The sequence below is a fragment of the Temnothorax longispinosus genome, chromosome 6 (assembly GCF_030848805.1).
Source record: "Temnothorax longispinosus isolate EJ_2023e chromosome 6, Tlon_JGU_v1, whole genome shotgun sequence".
NCBI lineage: Eukaryota > Metazoa > Arthropoda > Insecta > Hymenoptera > Formicidae > Temnothorax > Temnothorax longispinosus.
Window position 1 is genome coordinate 6,788,737 of NC_092363.1, and position 25,549 is coordinate 6,814,285.

The 25,549-nt window shown below is 35.3% G+C and overlaps 1 protein-coding gene and 1 pseudogene across 2 annotated transcripts in view; one reads left to right on the forward strand and one right to left on the reverse strand.

Annotated features, from left to right (window-relative positions):
• LOC139815144 (uncharacterized) overlaps positions 1 to 25,549 on the forward strand; it is a 52,388-nt gene that overhangs the window by 11,751 nt on the left and 15,088 nt on the right. Inside the window, exon 1 of one of the 2 annotated variants that reach the window (XM_071781813.1) lies at positions 22,549 to 22,693. The exons of the other annotated variant lie outside the window; for it this stretch is intronic. The gene's annotated coding sequence lies outside the window, so the exon portion shown is untranslated. Of the gene's footprint in view, positions 1 to 22,548; positions 22,694 to 25,549 lie in introns of those variants that run through there. 2 annotated transcript variants of the gene reach the window in all.
• Positions 7,850 to 13,381, reverse strand: LOC139815146 (BTB/POZ domain-containing protein 7-like; annotated as a pseudogene).

The following is a 25,549-nucleotide window of genomic DNA, read 5'->3' on the forward strand; positions in this document are numbered from 1 at the left end:
AATATAATAAATTTATATCTACGTGTATACATATAATGTAAATTATATTTAACGTGTCATCTAAGTAAATAATGAGTAATGAGTAATTTATGGAGAGGATCATCGAAGATTTATATATTTCGTCAGAAATATCGGAAATTCATATATTTCGTGTGCAATTTTATTTTTAACGCTATGGCACAATCTTTAAAATATTAAAAAAAAATTAACAATGGTTAAAAAATTTATGATTTTATATTTGTATAAGAAAAAACTAAATATTATGCATATTGTGCATGTTGCAACTATGAGCTAAACAATATACTGCTTTTTAACGTTTAAAAGCGCATAAAGATCAGTGTAAATAATAATATTTCTCTATATTAATATCATATGCATCTCTTATATCGCTGTACAGTTAATAAATAAATTATAATTGAAATGCGCATCTAATCTAATCTAGTTTAAAACTACTTTTTATTTTTGTTGGGCTATTTGCAAAAGTACAGTTTAAAAAAATCAATCAATCATTCAACTTATAATAATTTACATTAGTTACATCGTCTGGATGAAAAAGGTTCGTGTACGCATAACATAAACAATCCATGTAGATGTAACCTTGCAAAAAATAAAAGCTGAAGAAGTCAAAAAAACAATAAATGATTTACAAGCTAACAAGACAAGTGTGTTTAGATTAGCAATGTCGCAAGTAATATGCAGAAGCAAGAAAAACTGAGAAAAGAATTTCTCAACCGGTTTCCGAGACGGGTGTGGTCGCCTATTAATCCCTTTCTAAAAAGGTCTATAAAAAGCAGGAATCTTCAGGCGGAGTCTTCAGTTTGGAGTGAAGTACGTAGAACGTGAAATATCCAGATTGAATTTCTGAACGCAGCTGCGCAGCCCTGGTTCTCCCTGGTTCTCCCATGTAATGTATGTTTAATTAAAGATAGACGAAAAAAGTTTACTCTATTTCGCAATTACACTATTAACTGCATATCGACGTCGTGACGACCAAAAGGCATAAGCGACAAGAATCTAAAAATAAGATTATTACGGAAAATAGATTATAAAAGCCAAACCTTGCATCTAACATTATATACGATTGTATCAATCAAAAAATTCAAGAATCGTTAAAATTAAAGTTGAAGTGGTGCAAGCAACCAAAAAAATGCCCAATTTAAAAAGCCGTAAGCGACAAAAACTAATAAAAATGAAACCAGAAGTTGTTAACACATATTTTGTTAATAAAAAGCATTATTATTAATTTTATTACTGTTAATAAAAAGAATTGCATTTTTTGGATTTTTCTCAATGGATCTCCTGTGAAAGGTAAAAGACTCTTACGCCTCTTTGTCATGACGATGTCGATATGCTCACTATCAAAACATATATTTTTAATAACGTGAAAACTGGAAATTGTATTAAAAATACATTTCTCTTGGATACCATGAGTATTTGAGGCGCAATCAGCAGCATAATTTAAGCGAGTTTTTAATATTTCAGAATCTTCTGATATTTGATTTTAAAGAGTGATTTTATCAGCTGAACAAGCTCTATACGAATATAATGAATTAAAACTTTTGGAGAAACCAAAAATTGTATGGAGCCCTAAGTTATCTCCTACAATACCTGCTAACGCAAAATATATTTTATATTGCCTACTATTAACGTTTATACAACTAAACCATTACTTTCTAGATCCTTAATTTCATTTATTAGATTACAAAATATACTTTTGTTTCCTAGCTGTGAATGATCCTTCACATTGTGTAATTGAAGCAAAAAGATATTTTCAAGCAACTTGAATATTCATTTGGAATAGTAGGAATATGTACAATATACGGCACCAATTTTATGTACCCCAATCACTATACTACCTAAAAAAAACTCCCAAGCTCCCCAAGCTTGACGACCAATTTCAAATTTAATGTCTCTTCCGAAAGATAGACCGAAGTAAATCAAAGACAAATTGATTTAACTTGTGTCGCAAAAACGCAAAGGAGACTACTGAATTATGTCAGAAGCTCAAAAAACTGTATGCAACTTATTTAAGTAAAGTTTCATCTGAATTTGATGAAATAACATACGCATTAGATGCCTTTTAGTACATTGATATCACGGCGGATAAAGAGGATAAGAGTCGAATCTTAGAATGCATTTTGAATCCTATTAGTAATAGGATAAAGAGACTTTTATGTCATTCACTTATAAATTACATGATCTCCCATGTAAGTCTTCAATTTTTGTTTTAATTTCAAATAGATTTATATTTCGATAATTTTGATATTTTTTTATCGATATCTTTTTATTGTTTTTGAATATTTAATTCTAATTAATTGTTACGTTCTGTTGACTCCACGATTTCTTTCTTTCGTGGAATCACTAGACATTTCATCACACGAAACAGACGGAAACCATAAAATAGAGGTTATCATTTGACGAAGCGGCACTCCAACTGTCATCGCTCATTAAGGACGTTCTCCGGTTCTTATACTAGAGAAAATCGATTTTCTTAGGATTTACTTGAAACTGTGAATATACGTTAATTTAGGTGTGCTTTATGCGTGGTATAAATTTCAGTACCTCTTCCGGGATAAAAAATAAAGATACTGAGCCTCAAAGTTTAAAAAAAAGAATTTAAAATTTAATTTTTTTTTTATAGTTTTGGCATTTTTAAGGACCGGAGAACGTCCTTAAATAGTAAATGACGAAACCTTCCAAAAGACTCGAGCCTAATAAAATAGGCAAATTATAGACTTATTTGTCGCGTTCCATTTAATTCCACGAAATAAAGCACAAAATTTCAATTAACTCGAAATTTCGTGGCAAAGGGCGCAATAAATTAAAAACGCCATAAGGATCTGGGTGACCTCTCGGGTCACGGGCGGGCTAATCTCACGCTTTTCCGTGAAACGCAGATTTGACCTAAGACCCACGCCTCGCGGCGATTGATAGAGTTAAGCCTCTGAAAGGGACCGTCAAAGGGCAAGATGATAACGTACTCGCCAATGAATAGCCGCTAATTAGAAATTGCTCATAGACAATGACGATTTTTGGGGAAATTCGCCACAGGATAAGCGGGAAATCGACCCCTATTCCCCGCTCCCGTATGAATATCCCGAAGATCAATATTACCGAACATCCTCTCCCGCTATCTCTACATCATCGATCGAGATTCTCGACCCTCGATCACCTTCCCCCGCGCTCTCTACTTCTAGCGTAGAAATCGTTTACGAAGCGATTTGTTTAGATTAGAACTTAGAACATCATTAAAATAATATATCTAAAACCACAATAGTTCCTCGATATGTATACATACTTTATATAAACATCTACCCACGACTGAAGTTTTCCTGAAAAGTGCATTCGACTCGAAGCACGCGCCTTTCTAGTGTGATACCATAAAATCCCGTTACGTCTTCCCATACCCCCTCCCTTGGATAGCCTTTCCTTCACTATCCGTCGAACCAATATACCTAAATTTTAGGGTTCTGACGTAACAAACCTTAAATTTTGGGGGCTCGTCCGGGATGAAAAGTGCGATTTTTCGAGAGTAATGATGAATACGAGGTCAAAATCTGATAAAGATCAATTTGATGATCTCTATAAACATAAGCCATAGAGAATCAAGGCAAAATTAAACCCGGTAGTTCTACACCATACACATCCATTCCTTTTCCTAACATTAAAACAGCACTTAGACAAATTTTTCCCCCAAACGTTGGCGATAATGCAGAGAACAAACAAAACATAACCGATACGTCCGATTTCACTCTTTGCTTTTCCGACGATTCCTCGAATAAAAACGATTCAACCTGCACGTCAAGTCGAGTATAATTCCTTTATAAGCATCGCGGAAACAATGGCACACGCTAACCCTTTTGCTACACTAAAATACGCGGTAGAGGCAGTTCCCTTCTTTGACGGAAAAAATATTCCGCATATTTTATCGAGGGATGCGAAGAAGCGAAAGCCATGCTGCCCAACGAGGCAGAATTGCAATTCAGTAAAATAATCAGAACCCGAATTGTAGGTGAAGCTCGCCGTACGATACAAGATCAAGATTTCGCAACAGTAGCCTCGTTAACAAAATATTTAGAACAAGTTTATGGCACTGCTAAAAATATTTACCAATTACAAGGTGTCGAGTTAGGTTGCATATACCAAAAAAACGAAGAAGACATTGTTACATACGCAAATCGAGTAAAGTTATTAGGAAAACAAATATTAGAGGCACATAAAAATTCGGGAAATGCCTTTCCCGGGCAGAATATTAAATGTATCTTTAGAAAAAGATGCAAATGCTTTATTAGGGGATTAAAGCCGGCAATAGAGCAAAGAGTAATGAGAAATCTAGACGTCTAAGCCACCGCAATGTGTTGAAGGCCTTCGATCAATGTTTCAAAGCAATACAAGTTTTGATGACTGAATATTCATATGAAGAAAGAGGTGCATGGCTTTTCGTTCAGCAAGCTCTATATCGTATCTCCACAAGGTATGATAGAAAGAATTCAACTGTCAGTGCGCTTGTTAAATCCTTTGAAGTTCTTCAAACAAAAATTGCGAATGAAACTGAGCAAACATCTGGTTAAAGTTTAATTTAAGTTTAAATCTACGACGTTCAAGTTTGTAGGCTTCTATTCTAACATATTTTCTATATAATTAATAAGTAAATATATTTTTTTAAGTTAGTATATTTGTTTGAAATGTACAAGTTCGCGCAGGAACCTGAGCTCTAGAAATTATAGAATAAGGAACGATACTTTTCTTTTTTGTTACGTCGGTAAAGAGATTGTGTATTTTCGTGGCAGTTAGATTATAATCAGCAAATTTATCGGAATAAATGGTTTACAAAGAACATATAGCATAAACACAGAATCAGAGAATGTTGAATTATTCTTGCATAATCCTTTCTCATATGTAACGACTAGAATTTAATCTCTCATCAAGATTAAGTTTGAGAACACAAAAGTCTGTTATTTTTGCATCTAAATCAGAGAAAACAATCAAATGATTTCAATCTGTGTTTCTGTTTCAAGAAAGGATCCTGTAAGTCAAACATATGATTCAAAACGCATATTACATAAACACAGCAATATTATACAAAGCATACATAAATGGAAGTACTGTATCAATTGAGAATTCGTCTATCATAATTCGTATATATATCTCACTCAAAGTATAAGCAAATGAACATATGCAAAGTAAAGCATTCGAGAGAAGATTTATGTTCTTATAAATATCATGTGAGATTCGACAACTGCAATATATTGTTCTTTCTTGCTATCAATTGACACAGTACCTTATATGGTAATTCAGGTTAGAAATATTCCGAGTAATAATATATACATATATGTTAATAAGTGAAGAACGAACTAAATTAAACGATAAGTAACTTTTCATAAGTAATATAGTGCTTCGTACACTTTAATAATTGGCAAATAGCCACAGGATAAATCGCAATATTCGCTAAGATAATAGCAATTATACGTGAAGATTCGATTCACATTTGCATCGAGAACGTAAGTTAAACAATTGCATATTGAAGATCAATGACTTTATCCGCGGGTAGCAACCATGTAGACTTGACTTTAATTCGACTGAGTTCAGACCGATAATTAGTTCCATACGATTTAGCTACGTATCCTTTACGCGAGGATACAATCCGTTGTCCCGTGTTTTGCGAGAACGATATCCTTCAATCCGTGCCAAATGCGAGGACGATATCCAACGCTCCGTGTCAAATGCGAGGACGATATCCAACGCTCCGTGCCTTATGCGAGGACGATATCCAACGCTCCGTGCCTTTTATGAGAACCTTGCGTTCATCATAATCCGATTGATAGATGCCGATTAATCCCGCACGTGATCTTTAAGTTACACGAATTCTATATTTTACCCGATTGCGTCCGCCGGTGATAATTGTAATGATGGTCAACGACCAAAACCGTAAGTTACCTGGTTACATCCGCCGTTGATAATTGGAATGATGGTCAACGACCAAAACCGTAAGAACCTTTTCCGATAGATAGGATGGCCGCTTCGTTCCTTTATGACGATGCCACGTCGCAATGTCCAAAATGGCCGCTTTTGTCCGTTTTCCGAATCCTGATTGCAATGGCTAAGTTCGTCCTTCCTTCCGTCGTATATCGTGAGGTGCTTGTCGTCGCCTCTGATCCGTATTGAAATGTCTCCTCTGATGTTGCGGAGACGTCCTTGTAATAGCCCTGGTCAGTCTCAGACTCAATAGTCTGGCGGATTGCACTCGCGTAGCAATTGAATAAAATATACGACGCCGGGTGAAGGAACGCAACTCTACGCCTCGCTAGCCGGAAGACGAATACCGTCCCGGCGGGCTTCACGTTCATCTCGATACGTTTACGCTTGCGCAGTATCGTCGATCCGAGTCGTTTTCCGGCGCTGGGGCGCAACGTCGCCGTCGCAGCGCGCGCGAAACTCTTAACGCTAAAGATAACTAGGGAACTGTAACACCGATGCCATCTATGAACATTCTATCGTATCGCCACTTATAAATCCACTATGCTCACAGATGTCTACACCTACACAATCTCTTCACGATTTTTATTGCCTGTTTCTAACAATATTTTTATGTATTAATTTTAAGTTAATGTAAGGATCAGCCTGGGATTTAAAGACTGTTTCAATAATAGATTTACGTTACTTGTATGAGCTCAAGCTTGTGTATTTAATTTTGTTCATAATGGAGATATTATGTTTTGCGTGTAAAAATCAATATAACTCAATCGAAGCTCTACTGGCACATATTAAAGTATACCATACCATAGCCGCTCACACTGCTCTTAGATGTCCTGCACCTAATTGCTATAAACCTTCTCCTGCCTTACGTGCATTTAAAAAACATCTATTCAAGTGTTCTTATTTAGATGAAAATTGTTTACAAAAGCAAATTCAATCTTCTGGTGCTTGTCATGTTAATAAAGCAGAACAACCAAATAATATCCAGATTTCAGATGTTGATGTGCATCAGCATGTTCTTCAATCAAATATATCAGAAAGTAATTTAATTTCAGTTTATGATGTTAAAAAAGCCTTAATAGACTCGACACTTGTTTTTGTATCAAAATTGTATGCCTCCAACACTTTGAATCGGGCTCATGTTCAAGAAATAGTTGATGCTGCTTCGGAATTATTATCAAGTGGATACTTAAATATCTTAAAAAACAAAGTTTTTAAAATGTTGAGTAAGTTTAATTATAGTGATGAAGAACTTTATGATCTTTCTCTTATGTTTAACGCATATAATGATATTTTTGCTGGCCTTCATAGTGACTATGAAAGATTAGAAGCATTGAAAGAGAGTGAATTCTATATAGCTCCTATGAGCTATGTAATTGGTAGTCACTATAGGCCTAGAACACAAGTGAACAAAACAGTAATGAGTCATGAACTTGATACTGGTCAATACATTCCCATGAAAAAAGTTTTAAAGCGTTTTCTAGAATTACCAGGTTGTTTTGATTCTATTATTTCAAACTTGGAGCATTTTTCTCAAAAAACTGAGCCTTTTTCAAATGTTGTACAAGGAGAGATGTGGAAAGAAAAAGTAGTTAAATATTTCGATGGTAAAATAGTGCTTCCATTTCTTTTTTTCTTTGACGATATTGACCCAGATAATATCACAGGATCTCATGCTGGTCACCATAAATTAGGAGCACTTTATTACAATATTGCTTGCATACCTCAAGAGTATGCCTCAAAACTTGATAACATATTTTTGGCTTCTTTGTTTCTCTCAGAATGTAAAGTACATGGAAATATGAATTTATTTTCACCAGTAATTAAAGATTTGATACATTTGGAAAAAAATGGATTAATTGTACAAACTAGCTCAGGAGAGAAACAAATTTATTTTAGTTTGTGTCTCTTGCTGGGTGACAACTTGGGAATTTATTCTATTTGTGACCTATCTGAGGGATTCAATGCAAACTATCCATGTAGAATGTGCAAGCATCACAGGAATGAAATTGCATCTCTAACTGCTCTTGATACAGATAAATTAAGAACAATGCAGAATTACGCTGCTGATGTTTTGTTACAAGATTTTAACAAGACTGGCATTAAGGAAAAATGCGTTTGGAATGCTATTCCTAGCTTTTCCTTTATACAAAGCATTAGTTTTGATATTATGCACGATCTTTTAGAAGGAGTGTGCGGTTATGATTTAGTACTTATACTTTTTTATTTAATATATATATAATAAAAAATACTTTTCTTTGGAGACTCTGAATAATCGTGTATTTTATTTTGATTATGGTCCAGTAGAGTTAGGTAATGCAGTGCCACAAATTACAAGAGAACACCTTATAGCTGGTAAATTGAAGTTCTCTGTCTCAGAGATGTTGTGTTTTGTCAGATATTTTGGATTAATGCTAGGTGATTTAGTTCCTGACGATACCGAAAGTTGGTATCTTTACTTAAAATTAAAATCCATTGTAGACATAGTTACAACACCTTATGTGAACCTTCGATCACTTATCTGAGCGTCCTCATTTCAGAACATCATGAAAAATATCTTACTGTTTTTCCCCAAGCTACACTCAACCTAAGCATCATTACATGCTCCATTATTCTGAAGTGATGCGTAGAGTTGGTCCCTTATGGTCAGTTTGTTGCCTTCGATGGGAGGCTAAACACAGACCTCTGAAACAAGCAGCCCATGCTACAAATTCTCGTAGAAACTTGCCTTTGACTCTGGCGATTAAACATCAGCTAAATTTGTGTGCCAGATTTTTAGCTCGAAAGCCTCTGGGTGAAAAATATTTTTTTGGAGTTCAAGAAAAAGTCAATATTACGGATATTAAAAATCACCAATTATTTCGTGATGTTCTGCCTAAGGATTTAAATGAAATTATAAAGATATTTTCATGGATCAGAATTTCTGGTACCATTTATAAGAAAGGAATATGTGTAGCTGTAATGTTCCACAAAGACACTTGTTACCCTGTATTTGATCGAATAAACTTTGTTACATATTGCGAAAAATCTGATGCTGTATATTTTCTTTTGTGTATGTTTGAAACCGTGGATTTTGTGGAACACCTTTGCAGTTTTGAAGTGATTGAAGGTTCCTCTGAGTGGAAATTTATTAAATTCGACGATTTAATAGTATCTACACCCACTCATTGTAGAGTTGGAGCAAGAAGTCAGTCTAATTATATAACATTTCGTCATGCGTTTGTGTAAAATAGTATTACATATATTTACAATATTGTAAATATATGTAATATTATAATATACCTTGTACCATATAATATTGTACTGCATAATACTGTACATTATAATATATAGTCTCCTTTTGTATTAAATGTGTTTAAAAATGTATTATATCGTTTCTTTATTTTAACAAATGTTGTGGCTTTTTAAAAAGCACGTATTCTTGAATTTGTATAATTGATGTTCTATAAGTATTTATTGCAATAAAAATAAATGCAATATCTGCTAGGTATTTATGTAAATTTTTATAAATTTATATAAATTTTTAAATTTAAACTTGCGACTGTTCGCAAGTAATAGATCTTTTACAACCATTAGATAGTAGTGTTACGTCCGTTACATCCGTTACGTGAAACATGTAGAGAGTATAATACTAGTGCGGACACTAGTATTAGTCCAAGAGCCGGCTGCACAAAACCCTCCCTCATCGAACATCCGGCTGAATTTTATTCGAATAGATAGCTTTTTTAGGGCCAATTTCACCAACCACAGTTAGCTTAACCGATGGTTAAAGTTAACAGAATTGACCAATAGAAATGAATCCACCCTGCTTTCTATTGGTTAATCCTGCTAACTTTAACCGTCGGTTAAGCTAACTGTGGTTGGTGAAATTGGCCCTTAGTGGTTAACCCTGTGCCGGGTTTTATATGCCCTGAAACTTGACCGAAGTGTTAAAAAAAGGGCCACTTCCGGTATGATTTTTTAAGATGAAACCCCCTTAAAGAACATCCGGCTGAAACTTGTGCCAATCGATTCAGGATGTCAAGCACTTTGATAAAAAAATATGCTGCCATCCCCCACCTTGACAGGAACCATGGCAGCAACCCTTAAACGTGACATATTTTCGTACCGTACCTCCCTCACAGAACATCCGATTTTTTTTTTTTGGAAATGTAGCTCGAACATTACTGAACATAAAAAAACAATGCTGCCATCGCTGGTCTTGACCAAAAATTTTTGTGCCACCCGTAAGTCGCGCGACTTTTAGCTGCCAATTTGTAACGAGTCAATACTTCCCTCACAGAACATACAGATAATCTCTTGCCATGTATTTAAATAGAAAATAAAACAATCTTTGACGAGAACGATTTTAAGAACCGACTATGAATACCGTCCATACTAGCGCGAAAATTCCCATCGAATATTTTGTGGAAAAAATAGTTTGTGATAAACAAACTGCGCGCACATTGGTAGAGGTATGGAATGAAACAATGTAAGTTCATATAACATTCACGTATTTTTATTTCTTTATTCTTTATTCTTATTTTTTTTGTATTTAAAATCTTAAAAGTAGGATATAAAACATAAATATAATAAATGGAATAAATTACTTTTACTTCGCCAGTTAAATGATAAACAACAATGTACGCGCAGCTTGTTTATCACAAACTATTTTTTCCACAAAATATTCGATGGGAATTTTCGCGCTAGTATGGACGGTATTCATAGTCGGTTCTTAAGATCGTTCTCGTCAAAGATTGTCTTATTTTTTATTTAAATACATGGCAAGAGATTACCCGTATGTTCTGTGAGAGAAGTATTGACCCGTTACAAACTGGCAGCCAAAAGTCGCGCGACTTACGGGTGGCACAAAAATTTTTGGTCAAGGCCAGCGAAGGCAGCATTGTTTTTTTATGTTCAGTAATGTTCGAGCTACATTTCCAAAAAAAAAATCATATGTTCTGTGAAGGAAGTATTGACCCGTTACAAATTGGCAGCTAAAAGTCGCGCGACTTACGGGTGGCACAAAAATTTTTGGTCAAGGCCAGCGATGGCAGCATCGTTTTTTTATGTTCAGGAATGTTCGAGCTACATTTCCAAAAAAAAAAATCGGATGTTCTGTGAAGGAGGTACGGTACGAAAATATGTCACGTTTAAGGGTTGCTGCCATGGTTCCTGTCAAGGTGGGGGGTGGCAGCATATTTTTTTATCAAAGTGCTTGACATCCTGAATCGATTGGCACAAAGTTTCAGCCGGATGTTCTTTAAGGGGGTTTTATCTTAAAAAATCATACCGGAAGTGGCCCTTTTTTTAACACTTCGGTCAAGTTTCAGGGCATATAAAACCCGGCACAGGGTTAACCACTAAAAAAGCTATCTATTCGAATAAAATTCAGCCGGATGTTCGATGAGGGAGGGTTTTGTGCAGCCGGCTCTTGGACTAATACTAGTGTCCGCACTAGTATTATATATACTCTCTACATGTTTCACGTAACGGATGTAACGGACGTAACACTACTATCTAATGGTTGTAAAAGATCTATTACTTGCGAACAGTCGGTAGTGATTCCAAGGTGAGATACTCTAAAATAAGATCCTCGCAGCCTTGCGATAATATATCAAGCTCGAGAAACCGTCCAATCTTATACAATTCCATCGTTTCCTCTAATGGGCTTGCTCGCATTCGGCCCGTATGTGTCAGAGCTTGAACCTGTAAATTTAAACAAAAGTATTAACGTATAAAATTAACGTATATCACGTAATGTACGGAATATTTCTATGTTAAAATTTTCTTACCTCTCCCAAACTACCAACACTATTTCCATAACCGCTTCCTCTCAGTATTAATGACAAGTCAACGGTATCTAGATACACAGCATGTAGCAATACTCTGGCATATTGTTTAGGTATCACGCTTTCGTCCAACACTATTCTAGTAGATATGTGAAGCGCCCTTTCTGTATGATCCTCGCCCGATCTAGTCCGTCTTTGTATTAAATTGCTGAAGAAAGGAGTATCGGAAAGTATTGCTTTGTGACATGGCAGCTCTAATTTGGGGCGAAATCCGTACTCCGAACTTCCACTATCCGGTCTTTGATAATCACTGTCCGATGTGAATACGAGAGCGGCGTCCGCATAATCACCGGTATCCAGCAAATATCTGAGATCATGCTCCAGTGGATTTGGAGTTCCGAACTCTTCTCCGAGTCGCCGGAATAGGTTTGCTTCCAAAATCGCATCGTGCGGACAAATATCACCAGTGTAAAGATATTGTAATAACGCTGAGAACATCTGCACCTCGAGATGCGGAGTCCGTACCGCCAAACATATTCTAGCACCATATCCTGCAATTTTTTATGAAATATACATATAATGTGTGAACAATATAACAGCATCTCGTTTAATATCAATTTTCAAATTGTAAAAGGAAAATTGCCATGAAAATTTTTTATTGGTTTATAAAGAGAATGTAAACTATCGTTAAAATATATACCAGGATAACCAGCCAACAAATCCCTAAAGTATGGGCATCTGGCGGAAAGCACGGCTTTATGAATGGGAAAACACGTTCCTCTATATACAAGATCCACATCGGAGCAATGTTTGTAATCATATAACATCGACAGATCTTGCTTAAAAGTAGCAGCTGGCGGTCTGGCTAATTCGGCTTGAACATGAAGATTTTTCAACGCAGCTAACGCCTCATACTCTTCAAGCAAAGCTGTCGCTTCTAAGTGACTCCATGTCGACACCAGGTCTCTAATAATTCTACCATGATCACACGCTTTAGAGGAGCGGCGTCTCCTAATAAATTTCTTGCGCAGCGTCGTAAATCCTGTCATCTTCTTCTTTATCTCTCTATACATGAATAAACAACTATAGAAAGTTTGATGTGCGATCAAATCTATAACTCTCATCTATCAATCATTAGGTATCTACTTATATATTATAAAATATGATACAGCATATTACTTTTACTGTTTAAACTCATTATTTCTCTGCATTTCTTATTTGAAATAATACTCTTAAAGATAGTCATTGTTCAAATAAGCTTTACGCGCTTTGTAAAACACGAATTTAATATATCTTTTATTATCTAAAAACTTAAGCGCTAAGCAAAATGACATTACGAATATTGCAAATTGTATAAAACGTTGATAATATGTACCTAACTGCAATGCCATGTTGTTCCGGACTACTTGACGCCGAGAGTCTGGCTGCTTGGACCGAATCTCCACCTACACTGGTGATGCTTAATGATGCAGAAGCACCCATTCGACCCATTCTATGTGTCATGTGAGAGGCATCACAAGCTGTCTTCTCATGAACCAGGAGTCCCTTTTATCAGATTATCTATACCCCTTATGCGTCTGCGTTGTAACACACACGGTGTCAAAATACGAAGTACATTCATTGCTCACCCAGACGACAGCCTAAAACAAATAAGTGGAGCATATATTAGCGGTAAACATGTGAAGAAGCACGAAAGTGATGGATTCTAAGATTCACGAACGTTAACTTCTCAATAATTGCTATTTCTTGTTTCTTGGATAGATTTAAACTAGCTGGTTACCCGGGCTTCGCCCCGGAGGACATATGTAATAAAACACGCAAATATCTCTCTCTCTCTCTCTCTCTCTTTCCCCTTTCTGGAAAATTTCGTAACAGATTTCCAAAAAGATACCGGTTCCCAAAAAGATCGGTAACAAAAAATTATATACTTTATAGCACTCCCCGGAAAATTCTACCCCTATTTGATCTATAATTCTTTGAGATTCAGTCAATTATTTCCCGAAAATTTGAAGAAATTAGAAAAACCGGTTTCCAGAAAAAAGGTAATGAAATACTATACACATCATGGCACTTCCTGGGAAATTGTACCCCTGTTTCATATACTTTTGGTAAAAATTCGGTCCACTAAGGAATGAGTAGTTCGCGAACAGACGGACGAACAGACGGACAGACGGACAGACAAACAGTCGGGTTTTATATAATAGTATGATAGAAGAATTAAGCGAAATATACTTATATCCATAAATTATCGTTTTAAATATCATTTCCTTACTTCGCCAGTTCAAAAAGAACAAGCATAAATAGCGAAAAGCTGGAAAAGCAGAGAGAGGAATACGGAGAGTGAAAAGGGATGAGCGAAGAGGGGCGAGAGGAGAGCGTAGAGAGTGAAAGATCGGTGAAAAGATAGAGGAGGGAATGGGCCGAGTGGAAGGCGAAGAGAAGAGAGCAGAGGGGGAGAGTGGAGAGAGGTGAAGACAATGGATACAAAGGAGAGATAAGAAAGAATCGGAAGAAAGGAAGAGAAGAAGTAGGTGAAGGCGAAGGGAGAATAATAGAGGAGGAGAAAGGTGAAGAGAGACGGAAGAACGGACTGAAAGCAGAATCAGTCAGATCGGAGACCAGAGAGACGAGATAAGAAAGGTGACGGGGTGACGCAGGAGCGGGGAAGAGAGATAGAGGGGTAGCAGGAAAAGAGAAAGGGTGTGAAGGGCGAAGGAAAAGAAAGGAAGGAAGAAAGGGGAAGAGAGAGAGAGAGAGAGAGGGAGAGAGAGAGAGAGAGAGAGAGAGAGAGAGAGAGAGAGAGAGAGAGAGAGAGAGAGAGAGAGAGAGAGAGAGAGAGAGAGAGAGAGAGAGAGAGAGCGGAGAAGGAAACGATGGAGGAGAGGAAGACGAGGTGGAGGATTGTGGAGAAGGCAAAGGAGAAGAGGGCGAAAGAAAGAAAAAAATTAAAAGATCACTTTTCTGTAAATTTTTGCCGATTTTTAAACTGTAATTACTCAGCGAATAATTAAGGAGTTATACCATTTTGAAAATTTCAAAAAATCAAAATTTTTTCCGTTTAAACGATAGTATATAGTTTTAAAAATAAAGTCCTTTTTGTCGGAATATAAAATTCAAAGTATTTACGACTGTACAGCCGATTAAAGGGAAGCGCGCCGGCGCGGCGCGCCACAGGTAGGCTCCGAACGATCTTTGACTTCACCTACTTCACTTCGAAGACTTCACTGAAGACTAGACTGAAGAATGAACTGCTCCTGCCAGCGGGCAATAGCTGAGCGCGCTGGGCGTTAGGGAGTGGGTGGGGGGAGCGTCGCGTCGCGAAGTTCAGAAAAGCATCAAAGAATATTTTGCTATACAAAATCAGATGACCCAAAATTAAAATGAAATAGTAACGATGTATATTTTGAATAAACGGTTCTAATAAGAAAGATTGTATAAAGGGTTGGGTACGTCCCTGAAAAACGCCATATATGTATGTGGATAAGCGAGATGTTCTATGTAAGAGATTTGGGACCGTTCCTCGAGAAAAACGCTTTTCAAACCCCGAGGGGAAACGAAATAAAGTCTATATAATATAATATTAGAAGTGTGTCGCCATGAAGAATTGGCAACTGTACAGTCTACGCTAAAAATTGTAAAATGGAGAGAAGGTCGCGCTGTACGGAAAGACAGCCGAACGCGCGCGAAACTTTTGGCTACGATTATTATACCGGTTAACGTGGCCCTTTCACCGCGATTGGAACATATAGTCCAGTCAAATTGTCATTTTAGCTGGAAAAAATCCAACATTCAAAATTTCTTTTGGGGGGGTGTTGGGGGCATGTAGAAAAGCTTAACTCTTAAGTTAGCGGGATAAAATATGCGAAGGCTTTTCCGCCATCTTGAAAAAACCAAAAAAATCGTTTTTTTTGCAATAACTCGGCTCCCTAGAAAGCTACAGAGAAAGTAAGGTGACCAATTTGTGACTCGTTGCATTTCGTTAAAAAGAATGCTCTACAGAGCGACGCAAAGTCGCCAGGTCGGCCCCAAGAATAATTGTTTCGATAAACGTAGTAGGAGACGAGATAGAAGCGATTTAAGATCGATTTCCTATTTATTTTCGTCGTATTCGTCAAATATATCGGCAAATATCCATGCATCGTAGGAAAACAAGTCATATAAATTGTAGAGCGTAAAAAAAGCTACAAATTGGTCACCTTACTTTCTCTGTAGCTTTCCAGGGAGCCGAGTTATTGCAAAAAAACGATTTTTTTTTGTTTTTTCAAGATGGCGAAAAAGCCTCCGCATATTTTGTCTCGCCAACTTAGAGTTAAGCTTATATTTTCGTCGTGCCCCCAAAACCCCCCAAAAGGAATTTTGAATGTTGGATTTTTTTCCAAGTAAAGCATTGGTTTCCTGACAATTTGACTGGACTAATAGTGGATACGGACGATGACGAAGCAGATAGGAAGAAAAGAATAGAAGGAATTTAATATGGAAAGGACATGCGAAGAGAGATAATGGGAGAAGCGTTAAAGGAGAGGGAGGGGAAAAGGAGAAGGAGGTAAGTTTGTAAGACAGTGAGAATAACGCTATTTTATATTTAGAATGGAAGGCAGAGTAGGGAAGAAGGAAGGAGGGTACTGGGGAAGGAGGAAGCCGAAAAAAGAGAAAAGCTGCGTCAGAATGGAGGAAGTCAGAGGAGATACTGATCAGGGAAAGCTAAAGGAGATGGCCAGAAAGATGCAGGATGGAAGAGGGAGCAAAGGGAAATAAATTGTAAGGTCGCTCAATGGCCAGATCGGAAAATAAGATTGCAAATTATATGTTTGTACAGAGTTGGGTACGTCCCTACAACACGCCCTTTTAGACCCTTTGGGGTAATAAAGTATCATTTCTATTCTATTCTAAACTGGTAGTTTTTACAACTATTCTGTTACCTATTGCAGGTCAAAATATTCCTACTGGCAAGTCTCGACTCTGAGAAGGTCTTCCGCAATCGTTTTCGTGAATGTATATGTATTCGACTATGCATTTGTCTCAAGATGTGGTAATGAACCCGAGGGAGCACACAGGCGGCTAGTTAAGCAACTAATTAAAACGCCGTCGCGAAATTGATCGTCCGCAGATTATTATTTCAGCGGCCGCGGAGCAGAAATTATTAATACACTCCGCACGCATAAGCCACAAAGCTCAACAAATAACGCGTACGTACTCTCTTATACAAGTTGTCTTATATTATCAATTGAAATATTTCTCGACAAACCTGTAAACGATCCTTCCGTGGCTAAAGTGTTAACGAAGAGAACATCTGAACGAGTAAAAACTAAAGAAAGTATAGGCAAAGACATAAGACAAATAAATTATTTTATTAAATTTATTTCCATTCAATTCCAGAATTAACAGCGTTTATTTAACTGGCTGTAAAATTGTATCCGGATTGTAACTACGATCGTTAAATTGATGTTACAATGAAATCGTAAACGCTACCGTCGTTCAGCAGTTAAGTGCTCCCGCATAAAATTGATAGTGCCGATATCAGCAGCTTTTTTTCACAGCCGCATATTGAAATGATAACGCGCGTTATCTGTCAGATAGGTTGGTCGGTTGCTTCTATCTCGACGTATTAAATCAAAATTGTGTCCATGGGTAATACGGGTTCTAACGAGAACGCTATATTTTGGAGGAGACCCTCGACGAATACGTCGAGCTGACATACTTCTCAGTAATCCTTTTGCAGGACACTTCTTAATAAGACACGATTTTTTTCATAAATACAATCAATAAGAATAATAGCGTTTTCACGGCTCCTATTTTTTGTGGTCTACTTATGTCTGATGAATAAGTATAATTAATTTATTGTAATGTATTTTTAATTGATTAATTTATCATTGACAGGATTTATGAACTTCTCGATAATTTGGAGCCATCAGGCGTCCTTAAACAAAATCTTTGTTATCGTTTTTCTGCGGAGCAAATCAACAAAATCCTTCCGTAGATTCGCGTAAGCTCTGAATTTCACTACTATTTTATTATTACTACTTGATATGCGGAACACATTTTTGTAGTTTTTGAAGGATAATTTTATAACGGAATTAAAATCGCGTTTTGGAAAAACAGTGTTAAAAAGTTCCAATAGCAAAGAGCATTGGATTATCACCGGTACACAACACGTTTTCATTAGCTCTAAACATCGCGTATATTGCGCACCAATAAATCCTTCTTAAGCGATGGTAAGCCGTTACCATTTTTTTCCTGCGAACTCGAAATTTCGTTATTTACACGAGGCGATGATTAACTGCGATACGAAGAACGAAACATTGTGTTCTTCAAATATTATACAGGATATCTCAAATCTCTAGATAGCCATCCTTATTGAGAGAGAGATCAACATTAATTATAATTCAGATTTAATTTAAATAACCATTTCAAAATTCATATATTACAATCTATTTCTTGATTGTATTTAACAAGCAGGAAAGAAAGTAAGTGTGAATCCACAATTCTTAAGTGACGAAAAAGTGTGACGCAAATGTTCTTATTTTTTAATGCAATTCATTCATTCTTCGAGGAAGACAAAGGATCATAAAACACAAAGCGTGTGATATTTTCAGCGCAATCCATTCCGTGATCGCGTATATATTCTCGTCGAGACGGGACGGATATTTGAGCTTCGAGGATACCCTCGACCTCTGTTTGGCGACCTCTTCTCCGCGATATGTCCGCGGGGCATTCGGGCTGCATAGGCTTTTGAAATTTTCGGTAAGCTTGCGAACACAATTGAATCTACATCCGCGGATTTTTGTGTGCGCCGAATTCTAACTTTTGTCCCGGTAAATATTTGTCATCCGCCAATTCTACACGCTTATTAAACATATCCGCGAACAAAGCCTTAGTTGTCAAAAATACAATTACAAAACTCCGTTGTTTGCTAAGGGAAGAGAAGAATTGTCTCAACGGCATACATTTCACCAAATTCGTGGAACACACACCTTGGATAAACCATGACAATTTAATTTAAAGACTGCTTAAAAAATTAATTGTGCCTATTACTTTATAAATACGCACCGACTAATTTGTCTTAATAAAATTTATTAAGGTGCTCCGATATAATACATTATAATTACATGATAACGTGTAAGGGATACAAGTTTGCAGACTGTCGTCGAACATTCGCATAATAGTAAACAGCGGCTTGCAGTCGATTTCGTTAATCGGGGTCGTTTAATTTCGCGGAGCTACGTCAATTACCGTAGAAATGGAAACGCGCTCTCGCAGCAATCTGCCGATGCAACTGCGACTCCGTTCAAATAAATTAGATCGTGTTATGCAGTATGGAAAGTGTCATTTTGCACGATCTTCAGTCAAATCCGAGAGATGTGCTCTAGTTTCCGTCATTTAAAATTCAATTTTATCTCCTTAGTTTTATAATAAATGTCGCTTATTTTGACGCTACATAATGTAACGCACGATTTGACGGGAAATAAATCATACTATAATACAATATGACACTATAATCCATGTAAATCGATTAAATGTACGTATATATAAAATCTGCGTATCTATGTTCAGGATGTATTAGAATGTTTAAAAGTTTAGATAAAATCACTAAATTGACCGGAAAAGACGAAGGTTATCGCATAAAAAAATCAGCGTATAATTATTCATAATGGTTATTTAACATCACTTGAATATTTATTAATGTTGGCGATGGCTGGAGGGCAGTGAATAACTCCGCACAAAAGATTATGATTAAGATACTGATACTTTATTTGTAAGATACTTTGAGAACACATGTAATGTCGTGAATCGTGAGCTTGATTCTGTGTGTATATGTGTTGGGTGCGCACGCAGTAAGTCTCCGTGCACGTCTCGTGTCAGTAACGTCGTTCGTCCATAGATGGCGTCATTGTAGCTTTTGGCTCCTAATTTGAACAATTAATTTGTGGAATGCTTATTCACACGCGATTCTCAGCCGCGTAAAAAAATCCCACATGCAACGAATATTCCGTGCAAATTGATTAAGTGTATATATAAAATCTGCGTATCTATATTCAGGATGTATTAGAATGTTTAGATAAAATTACTAAATTTTCCGGAAAAGACGAAGGTTATCGCACATAAAAAAATCAGCGTATCATTAGTCATAATGGTTATTTAACATTACTTGAATATTTATTAATTTGTGGAATGCTTATTCACACGCGATTCTCAGACGCGTAAAAAAATGCCGTGTAAAACGTGTAAATATTGCTACAAATATTCCGTGTAAATCGAGTAAGTAAGTATTCCCTCTCTAAAAAAAGGCGTGCAAAGTCGATACTCGAATATATTGCGGTTATTGTTGCCACTTTTCCGCGGTGCCGATTGGTTCTCTCGCTGCGCTTACTTTATTTGCAGCTGTCATCGTACATTTTGACAGTTGTGTGTATCAAGGAGTTAATAGTGTAATAGTAATAGCATAATCCATCCATCCATCCAATATCTAAAAAAGAAATGTAAAGTCGATACTCAAATTTATCGAAATTTATTGTTGTCGCTTTTCCGCGATGTCGGTTGGTTCTCTCGCTGCGCTTACTTCATTTGCAGCTGTCATCGTATATTTTTAAAGCTATTATAAATAGCGCGCGCCAAGCGCGCGTCTGTGGTTATATAAAATCTGCCTATCTAATATGTTGAGAATGAATATATTAGAGTATATTTAGAACGTTTAGATGAATATCATTAAATTGACCGGCGCGGCGTGACGGAAAACAAGTTATGGCATATAAAAAATCAGCGATTATTAATCATAATCCTTGACTATTCGACGCAATACGTTTTTATATTAAGATAATTCCTCTATTTACGTCGCACAAGGATTAACGCGCAATTACTTTATTATGTGCCTTTAGAGTAACTCCGCGCGATATATACGCCGCACCTAAGGAAAACTTTTCCCAGGTAGCACATATTAGTTTCATATATGTTTTTTGAACGTACATATAGTTTTATAACCGTAAAGAAATATTAAGAAACGTTTGAACAAAAAAGCTCTAAAAACCATGAAAAAATTTAAAAAAAATAAAAAATAAAAGAAGCTCTAAAAAGTATGAAATAATACTTTTAAGAATTCTTTTCAATTTTTTTAAGTCGGCGCCAAATTAATAATTATTACATTAATTTAGTGCCAACTTCAAAAATTGAAAAAAATTCTTAAAAGTATTATTAATTTAGTGCCGACTTCAAATCATTGGAAATTTAGTTTACCCGTTTATTTATTGTTTATTATAAATAAGTCACTATTCCTTTAGTTAAAGGTTAGTTTATTTTATAATAATGAGTATTTAACCAATTGTGGCAAAAATATAAGTTAAGATAAAAGTATCAATCTGTTACTTTTGACTCGAAAGTAATATTTGTTATTGGTGTTGATTTCTATTTATTTTGTAACGATGCGCTCCGAAACGCATTCCCGGCGAGCATCAGCCGGATGCCGCCCGGCCGAACACTCGCCGGACGAGACAAGGCACGGTGTGCCCTTTTTTATAATGACACCATTTCGCGTATAATACATGTATTTTTTAAATAAAAATTTTCTTATTATTATTTTAAAATGCCAAATATACAAAAACAAATAAAGGTTTAGCAACGTCTGTTTAAAATAATTTAAAATGTCTAGAACTATTTAAAAAAGTTTTTAAAAAATAAAACGTTTTGTGCTACATTGATTATATGTTTGTTTTTATTTTATTTTACCTTATTAAAATGAGCCTTGAACTCTGTTACAACCAGCTCTAGGGGTAGGGACAATCGTAACAAATTCGATCTTCATAAAACTTGATTTTTCTAAGTAATTATAAAATGTGAATAAATTTTATTCATATACCATAATGTAAGTAAAGAATGTATTTATCTTATGAAAGAGAAAAAGTATATATACATATATATATATATATATATATATATATATATACACGGAGAAAATTTTATATTAAATTTTACTATGCTGTCGTACCAACTGCGGACCATCAAGACGCACAAGTTTAAATGCTATAGTCTTATAGTAAAATTACTATGTTCATAGCATTTAATGCTACAATCATAGCATTCAATGCTATAATTATAGCAGGATTACTATCGCAATGACTGGTCATCAGTAGGGTAAAACTAACCTGTCTCACGACGGTATAATTATAGCATTAAATGCTATGTACATAATAATTTTACTATAAGACTATAGCATTTAAACTTGTGCGTCTTGATGGTCCGCAGCTAGTGCGACACCATAGTAATATTTACTATAAAATTTTCTCCGTGTATATATATATATATATATATATATATATAAACAAGTAAATCGAAGATATTAATTCAAATTAGCAAAATGTTACGTTTGTCCCTCCCCTACTATAAAAGAATTATAATAAAAAAAATATTTGTTTTTTGTATTTAACAAAAAAAAACTTTTAGAAACCCTTGCATTTTTTTCATATATTATATGCGGCTGGAATATGTCTAGAGGAAAGTCCCCTATTATGAGCTCCTAATATGCGATAGCGAGGTTTCTGCTAAACTAATAGGTTCTATCTGTTGGTTCCATTTAGAGTAAAACCTATTTAGTGGAAAATTCATTATTTGATCGTGCGTGCACTCGCCTACTACATTTTTCAATTCTGCACATAAACTTCCGTCAATCACGCAAAATAGATGTTGTACCTCATAATTGGGGACTTTCCTCTACGTTCAAAAGACGTATATGAAACTAATATGTGCTACCTTGGAATTACTTTAAAGAGAGGTGTTGAATAAGGTTATACGATTACACCTTCCACAGAAAATATAATGGAAAAGAGGGGATTATTACAACAACTATAAAAGGAGGCAATAAATGTAACGGCGTACTCAGTCCACCAAATACCATCCACTGAATCGAGGATTTGAAGAGATCGTGATTAGAGATTTTGAAATCAGTTTTGAACTAATTTGTAAGTATAATTTCTTTTAATATAAAATTCGATTCGTTACATTCACAACCATACCTCAAACTCGATAGAACAATTTTAAATTAAACATAGTAATATCTTATTTCCTATAACTTTTGCCTACTTCCAAAAATCTGACAAAAAGTAAAAACTCAACTTTATTTGTAAGGAAATCTTAAAAAATGCGGAAATAATTTGCTAAAAATAAGTAAAAGAAAAAGAAATAATATGTGACATGATATTTTTGTCGGACCGGAACCGTAAACCGTACGGAAATTTTATAAAGCCTATAGAACCGGAAACGAAATCGGTACCGTTAAATTATTTTCGGTTCACGGTTTTTTTTCGGTTCGGAGACACTACCGTGTCTCTTGATTTGCTTTCCATGCATATTACGTTTATTTTTTATAAAACTAAGTGCGCGCGGCAAGAAATAAGACACAATTTTTTCTAAAAAATTACAAAATTTATACTTTAGCACGTTAACTGCTATGGTGATTACCTTTATGAGTTAAAAAATGAGTTCATTAGAGATCATTTCTGTCTCTGTTTAGTAAATTTTAATTGGTCAATGTTTTTTATTGTTCTCGAAAAGTGCAGTGATAGAAAAGGACGGATTGGCTTCTTAATTCTCCATTTCATCAGTTCCGTTTTCTTCTAGAGTAGAGTTTATATTCTAGTATAGTATATCTTTAAAAAAAAAAGATTTAAAAGGGTGCCAAATGTATGTACCCATCACAAATTATACAGAATTATTATATAAAACTGTTTTAATTTATACTAAAACAAGTTTTTTTTTTAATTAACGTCTTCTGCAAGGATTACACCATTTTATGGACATTATTTAATTATTATCGTGTTCTCTTGATGTTCTTCAATCTCCATCAGATCTTATACAAAACAGAGATTAGTAGTCCAGTCATTTTAGGTTTTCTGTGCAAAAAAATTCGAAACTACTTTTTTTTAAATCGCTTTATTTCGTTGTTTTAAATAACATAAAAAATAGAGAACGATATCGGCAGGGCTAAAAAAGTTATTCAAGATCAAAGGTCATGAAAATCAGTTTTTTGCGAAAATCTCGTTTTGTATGGCTCGGAGGTCAATTAAGGTTATTACAAAAAAGAAAGATCGTGAAATTCTGTACAAAAATGGGTATATTCATTTTTTACGTACATACGATGAACTGTTTGCGAAATATAAAGTGACGAAAACTGACTGAAAACCAACGCACAGTACAGCTACTAAAGTCCCTTGCACAATGCCAGGCAACAGGCAATAGGAACAGGAAATAACCAAAGAATCGTTAATTACAACCTAAAAAATTTGAATGCTATGATTGGTTGGCAACAGGCAATAGGCACAGAATTTCCAATGTGACGGAAACTCTGTGTCTATTGTCTGTGTCACTATTTATTCTGCATTTATACATGATTTCTGATTTCTATTCCCTGTTCCTATTGCCTATTGCCTATAGCATTGTGCAAGGGGTTTAACCCTCGCAGGTATAAAATAACGGTACCCATAAACTACAATACAATAAAATGCAAGCCAGCTGCCACTCAAGGTTACTACACTTCTCATTGGCAACATACGGGACGCATATTTTATACCTCCAGTAAGTTGGCTCCCTTACTTTCACTTTCTTAAAGATGTATGTCGCTATAGCTATATGTAGTATAATTTAATCTCAGAAATTATTCATAAACAACATGGTATTATTGGGACAGAAAAAGCGTAAAAATCGCAATTTTGTCCCATTTTTGTATTTGATATTGTTTAAATAAATCATTAAAACATTGAAAAAAATATATAAACAGAAAATCTTAAAAAACCGTAATTGCAATTCTCGATGTCATAGAAGTGTACCATAAAAATTTCATTCATTTTTACCGTACATAAACAGAGATACATATCATGATATTTGCATGGGAAGTATATCTATATATATACAATTTCTGTAACTTTTAAAGCAAATATCTCAGAAACGGATCGGACAATCGACCGCAAATTTAACACAGGTTTTTGGGATATATATAAGTGCACAATCTCTGTAAATTTCAGCTTTATCCTTTTATTTTGATATAAGCAACATATATCTTTCCTAAAAATTGGTAACAAAAAATTATCCATAAAAATTATCCATAAAAAAATTCAGCTTGATATCTCAAAGTTTGCGGCAATTGAAGCAATCACGTATATTTTTTTTTTTTTTCACAGAAATCGTAAACCACTTTACTATTAGCAATTTTTCTAATTCTATTACATTCTTTAGTTCTTTCTACTCCTATCTATATATATAAGTACCTGACGTCTGTATGTCTGTCTGTCTGACCGCAAACTACTTGTTATTTTCCGAGAAATTGGAAAAATTTTGTAACCGGTTTCCAAAAACTGGTCTTAATCGCTCACGACAGTCACGAATTAAAGTGACTGATTAATTCCCAAAAAATTTGAAAAATTTCTGATACCGGCTTCCAAAAAGATCGGTAACAAGAAATTATACACCTTATGGCACTCCCCGGAAAATTCTACCCCTGTTTCATATATAACTTTTTGAAATTCGGTCAATTAATTCCCGAAAAATTGGAAAAATTTCGTAACCGGTTTCCAAAAAGATCAGTAACAAAAAATTGTACACTTTATGGCATTCTTTGAAACATTCTACCCTTACTTCATATACAATTCTTTGAGATTTGGTCAATTAATTCTCATAAAATTTGAAAAAATTTCGGAACCGGTTCTAAAAAGATCGGTAACAAAAAATTAACTACGACATTTTCATCCCCGGAAAATTCTACCCCTGTTTCATATACTTTTGGTAAAAATTTGGTCCACTAACGAATGAGTAGTTCGCGTACA